This window comes from Humulus lupulus, chromosome 8 (genome assembly GCF_963169125.1).
Source record: "Humulus lupulus chromosome 8, drHumLupu1.1, whole genome shotgun sequence".
Taxonomy (NCBI): domain Eukaryota; kingdom Viridiplantae; phylum Streptophyta; class Magnoliopsida; order Rosales; family Cannabaceae; genus Humulus; species Humulus lupulus.
The window spans coordinates 81,266,036-81,273,064 of NC_084800.1; positions in this window are offsets into that span (position 1 = coordinate 81,266,036).

Here is a 7,029-nt window from a genome sequence, read left to right on the forward strand (position 1 = left end):
TCGAGCTCGGCCTTCGCAGCGGCCAAGGTGACATGCGCAGCCTTTTCGCTTTCTTTGGCAGCCGTCAAGGCAACCTTGGCACTTTGCTCTTGTTGTTGAGCAGATGCGAGAGCGGCCTGAGCAATCTGGAGCTCGCCCCTGAGCTCGTTAGTCCTGGCCCTGGTCCGAGCTATGCTGCGATGTAGAGCCAAAGCCGCCTGCAAAGAAATAAAGAGAGTAAGGCACATGCTGGGAAGAAAGCAAAGGAATTTAACTAAGTAAGCTTACCGTGAGGTTCATCCCCAGTGCGGACTCTATGACATTCTCAGGGCTCCTCGCCTCGATCTCCCTCAAGTCCCTCGCGTTGGCCTTATAATAATGCTCCACCGTGTAGCTCACGGTCTCATAGACCGTCCCTCGGAAGGTGTCTGGGATTTTCTCCAGGTCTTGGGCATTAACCGGGATGCATACGATGGGAGCGGGGACTGACGGAGTTCCAGCTAGTGCCTCCTGTTCCCGAGTAGGGGTTGGAGGTCGCGGGGGAGGTGGAGGCATACTCCTTGTGGAGGCGAGGATCTGACTTCTCCCCTTGGCGGGGGACTTGGAGGTTACTCTAGCGGTAGTAATTGTTATCACGGTGACTATGGTACATTGGAACAATTCATTATGTCATAATTAGGTCTACTTGGTTCGATGTTTTTTAGTAATATGAGATCAGGATCGGATCACATTCTAAAGGAACATGTATATTATGTGTAACTCTACGTATATCTTGTTGGGTAAATATATATCTTTTTTTAACATAACTTAGAATTTTGTTCTTAAAAGAAATAGTTTTGCTTATTTCTTTTTTTTGAAAAAAATTGCCAAATAAAATTTTAATGTACATTACATGAATCTAAAAATTTCAATCCAAGATTACCCTAAAAAATGAAACTAACAATAGATTAATCACCCTCAACGAAAACTTAAATTTTGTATGCATGTACACGTACGTTTGGCCTTATTATTTTTAAAAAATAAAAAATAACAATAATAATTTATGCAATTTAATACAATTAGCACAATTTTTTAATTTAATGAATTTAAAAAATTGAAATTAAGTACAAATTTGATAAGGTAAAACTTTCTAATTTTATGATTGAGAGATATTTAACAATTTGATTAATTTTTATTAAGAACCAAATAACTTTTGAGAATTTAATAAAACAACCAAATTATAATATTAACTTAAATTTATTAATAAACAAAATTTAATTTATAATTTAATTATCGCTTATTTAAAATCTAAAAAATAATATTCTAAATTAAATAATCATATCAATAAAAATTATGATGGTAACTTATCCATGTCACCAAGTGACCACTATTTATCTTCCCTATGTTTTTATCATGTAACATATTTCAACCATTGTTATTAATTGTACCTATAATTTTTATTAAAAAAATAATAAATTTTAATCTTTTATTCTCTCTATTTTATTTTAACACACAAGTTTTTTCTATATATTTTATAGATCTCCTCCTCTTATATTCTCTACACATCTCATCTTTTGCTTATAGTTATAATGAAAAAGTAACCATTCTAGCTCACAATTATGGCTCCTCCTGAAATTCTAGGAGATCCATACTACCAAATAGTAACAGGTGATACTAATAACACCATCAAACTATGTGAAGGTTTCGATTCTTTCTTTATCATTCACATTTTCGCAAAAATTTCACGCCATCCACTGACTAGTAGGGAACCAAGTTTTCCAAATTGGATGGTCGACAACGGCATGGAAGACTCTATTTGTTGCGATAATATTGTATTTCTTTCACGACAAATGTTGATGGCCAATGACAATAATCATGCCAAAGTTATCATTGACGAGATGCTAGGTGAGACCCATCTCCATCCTTCTATATTTTTTCTTTATGATAAAATTATTGATCACACTCGAAAGATGTGGAACAAAGAGGATTTTAATTTTTGTGTAAAAGTGGATGTTCATGTTTTTATTTATGATCTTCCTCCACAACACAATTCTAACATTGATGCTAACGTTGATAGAGAAGATTACATGGATAATATGACTATTAATCTCGTGGCAGCAAGCTAGCAGACCATTGAAAGATTAGAGAAAGTTTTGAATAAAGATGTTCAAATTGTATGTTCTGTTTGCTTTGAGAATGTTCATGTTGGTTTGGAAGCTACGAAGTTACCTTGCACACACACATATCATGAGAAATGTATTGTTCTATGGCTACAAACTAGCAAATTTTGTCCAATATGTAGATTTGAGATAGTTTAAAAAAAAATCATTTTTATATTTATTACACAAATTTCGGCATGTATAAAATCATATTATATACTAATAATTCGATTTATTATTTACAATTTTAAAATTTAATTTTGAAAATGTGGGAACATTTGAATTTCAATATTCATAGAACAAAGCATTGCATGTTTCATTATAAATACAATTTTTCATTTGAAAGTGACATATTCATCTTCCCAATAAAACAATAAAAATAAATATAATAGTTATATATTTTCATAAATAAATTAATCCACATTTATTCTACCAACACAACTTTATGTACACTTATTAAATGACATGTTCAATTTAAAAGGCAAAGGTTCATAGAACCTATACATATTTTTGAAAAACCCTATTTTAATGCAAAAAAATAAAATAAATCCAATAATATTTCGAAATTCATAATTTTTTACATAAAAAATAATTATTATGGATGTAAATTGTTCAACTTCTCATATTAATTTCCTTAATTCTCTCATTTTTTATTCATTATTAGTTGTTATCATCTAGATCCTATTATCATGTTTAAATATAATACAATATTTAATATTTTCAACCACCGCATTAATGATATTAAATGCTATTATAATTTCAAAAAATTTAAGATTAGTTCTATTGTTTAAACATTCTGGTGACTCTTCATGTCATGTGTGTTTAATTAAAAAGCAAAGGTTCATAGAACCTACACATATTTTCAAAATTATCTATTTTTTCACCAAAAATTCAATCATAATTTTCCAATACGATTATCAATACATTTATTACACTGCATGAATAATTAAAAAGAAAATGTTTCAAGAAGCACACATATATTTTGAAATTTATAATAAAGAAATTATAGAAATTTCTTAAAATTACAACTTTTCAACTTTCCATAAAAACACATACATTTAAAAAATTTATAACAATTATATTATCATACAATAATTACTTTATTTAATTCACTCATTTTTTGTATGAATTTCGAAATTAATTAATAAATGTTATTGTGTAACTCCTATTATCATGTTTAAATATAATATAATAATTTCAAATTTTCAATCACCCCACTAATAATATTAAATGCTATTATAATTTCAATTTTTTAAAGTGAAGTTCTATTGGTTAAATATTCTGGTGACTCTTCATGTCATGTGTATTTAATTATAAGGCAAAGGTTCATAGAACCTAGACATATTTTCAAAATTTCGAAATTATATTAAATGCTATTATAATTTCGAAATTTGTAAGTATCAACTTTTCAACCACCCCACTAATATATTAAATGTTGTTATAATTTCGAAATTTGTAAATATAAACTTACTAGTCAATTATTTTGATGACTTTTCATCTCATGTGTGTTTAATGTCTTTCTTCATTTTAATATTAATATAATCAATTTAAATATAAAAATATAGTATTGAGAATTGAGAAAGTTCAATTAATTTGCATAATTAGGGTTTACACTAATTATTATTTTGAACAATTAAATATTGAATATATCTTAAATATAAAATGCACATTTTCATATTCAAAGCTTTAACCAACTATCTATATTCTAGCATAAAATAAAAAATTATTAAATTAATTTTATTAAACCTATATTTCGGCTACTACATTTATTAGAGAGAATAATTTAAAAAAAAAAACTAAATATGGTATTGAGAATTGGGAAAGTTCAATTATTTTTTATAATTGTGGTTTACATTAATTATTATTTTGAAAAATTAAATATTGAATATATCTTAAATATTAAATACACATTTTCATATTCAAAGACTCTAACCAACAATCTATATCCTAACATTATATACAAATTTATTAAATTATTTTTTTAAACACATATTTCGACTACTATATTTATTAGAGAGAATAATTATTTTTTAAAACATAAAATAAATATAGTATTGAGAATTGGGAATGTTAAATTAATTTGCATAATTAGGGTTTACAGTAATAATTATTTTGAAAATTTAAATATTGAATATATCTTAAATATTAAATGCACATTTTCATATTCAAAGAGTCTAACCAACTCTAGCATTAAATTAAAATTTATTAAATTATTTTTTAAACCCTAATTTCAGCTACAAAGAATAATTGTTTTTTTAAAAAAAAATTAAATATAGTTTTGAGAATTGGGGAAGTTCAATTAATTTGCATAATTAGGGTTTCAAGCGTTGAGTTACTATGCATTAATATTTAATTACCAATTTTTAATTTAAATTTCAAACAAATTTCGAAATATATTTAACTTTTCTAATAGAAAACAAGTTTTTTTGAGTTAGTTTGTGTAAATATATATATATAAATAAAATTTATCTTAAAAAATGTGTGCAATTAATTTAAAAAATGTCAACTAATTTAATTAAATATATGTATTCATAAATCCATTCCAATACCCTAACATCATGCTTTAATTCTGATTGGTTGAGTTATTAATCATTTCTCATAAAAAACGTGTACAATTAAGATCATTCCAACTAATTTCATTAAATGCATGTTTCCATAAATCTATTCCAATTTCTTAACATCATGCTCTAATTCTGATTGGTTGAGTTATTAATTATTTCTCATAAAAAACGTGTACAACTAAGATCATTACAATTAATTATATTAAATGTATGTCTCCATAAATCCATTCCAATCTCTAACAACATGCTCTAATTTTGATTGGTTGATATATTAATCATTAAATTCTAAATTAACATACATAATTTTTATTTTTATTTATTTAATATGATATTAATGTCAACAACTACCATTTTAAATTTCCAATAAACATTAAAACTTATGTTTTTAATATTGTTAATAAATAAGTAATTTAGAAGTAAATTATTCAACTTCTCCCAAATATTGATCATCTTCTAATTTCTCAAAAATGATAAATAATAATAAAAATTTCTTTATTTTACACAACTTGATTGAGAATAACAAAAGCCACTTCATAACATGAAGTAAAGATCCATGTCTCTAGTACTATATTCCTATGCTTGAAATGAACTCTCGAACATCTTTCAATAATTTTGCTTTATTTTTGTTGAAATTTGACCATGCAATCCATGAAGCTATGCAACATCTTTCTTCATTAGAGTTGAACTACAATAGAGAAATCTTTTTCACTCAAGTATAGTATCATAAGAACAAAATAAAATAAAACGTACCATTCAATTTCGAATTTTAAAATAGGAGAAAAATATGATAATTTGTTTGTAAGTATAAAGAAAAAAAAATTGAGAATCTTAAATGAAACACTTTAAAATATCTTGAGCTTTTTCATCAAACACTTGCGAAATTGTTCTTGTGGGTTTTTACTAAACAAGTTTTTCAAGAGAAATAAGATTCTCATCTTTTTTAATTTCAAATCCTACATAACAAATAAAAATAAGTTTGAATCTTTTTTAAAAGAAAAAAAAAGTTATAGTAGTGAATTTTGAAATATGTAAAAATAAAGAAAGCACAAAAATGATTGAAAGTCTTACGAGAAACACCATGAAAAATCTAGAGCTTTTTCATCAAACACTTTAAAAAAAATGTTCTTGTGAGTTTTTACTAAACAAATTTTTCAAGAGAAAAAAGATTTAATCATCTTTTTTAATTTCAAATCCTACATGACAAATAAAACTAAGTTGGATTTTTAAAAAAAAAAAAAAAGATCTAGTAGTGAATTTCGAAATATGAAATTGGAGAAATAGATGATAAATTGTTTGTAAAAATAAAGAAATCACAAAAATGATTGAAAATCTTGCAAGAAACACTATGAAAAATCTAGAACTTTTTCATCAATCATTTTTAAAAAAAATTATTCTTGTGAGATTTTACTAAACAAGTTTTCAAGAGAAATAAGATTTAGTCATTTTTTTTTTAATTTCAAATCCTACAAGACAAATAAAACTAAGTTGAACTTTTTTTTATAAAAAAAAAAAGCTCTAGTAGTGAATTTCGAAATATGAAATTAGAGAAATAGATGATATTTTTTTTGTAAAAATAAAGAAAGCAAAAAAACGATTGAAAATCTTACAATGAACACTATGAAAAATCTAGAGCTTTTTCATCAAACACTTTCAAAAAAATAATTCTTGTGGGTTTTCACTAAACAAGTTTTTCAAGAGAAATATGATTTATTCATCTATGTGAATTTCAAATCCTACATAACAAAAAAAAGTTGGATTTTTTTTGAAAAAAAATAGAAAATCTACTAGTGATTTTCGAAAATGACTTAGAAATCTTACTTGAAAACACTTTCAAAAATTGGAGCTTCTTCAATAAACAAATTTTTTAAGATGAGTAAATTTTGTATAAAAATATATATAATATATATAAATTTCGAAATATGCATCATTAATTAGCCAACTAATTGTAGTTGGGAAGATAGAAGTCATTAATGCATAAGGAATGAATCTGGAAAGAACATGGAATGAACAAGGAATGAAGAAGGAATGGAGATAAAGAATCTTGGAATGAATCTTAAATAATGATTTTTTTTAATTATTTAATTTAATTAAAAGGTGACCGCCATGTCAGCAGGTAGCTCATTACCAAGTTTGAAAAAGTCAAAGATAGCATTAATTAACATATTTAAATGTGGACCATTGGATCTTAATCCAATGGCTATTAATTGACAACCCATCCAAGGGGAAAAAACTCAATCACCATTAAAAGTGAACCCATATATATATAGTATTAATTTATTTTCTGGAAAAATGTATTCCATTATTTTTGGAGAAATTTACATGTTTTATTCGCAGAGAGAAGCAACTGACAT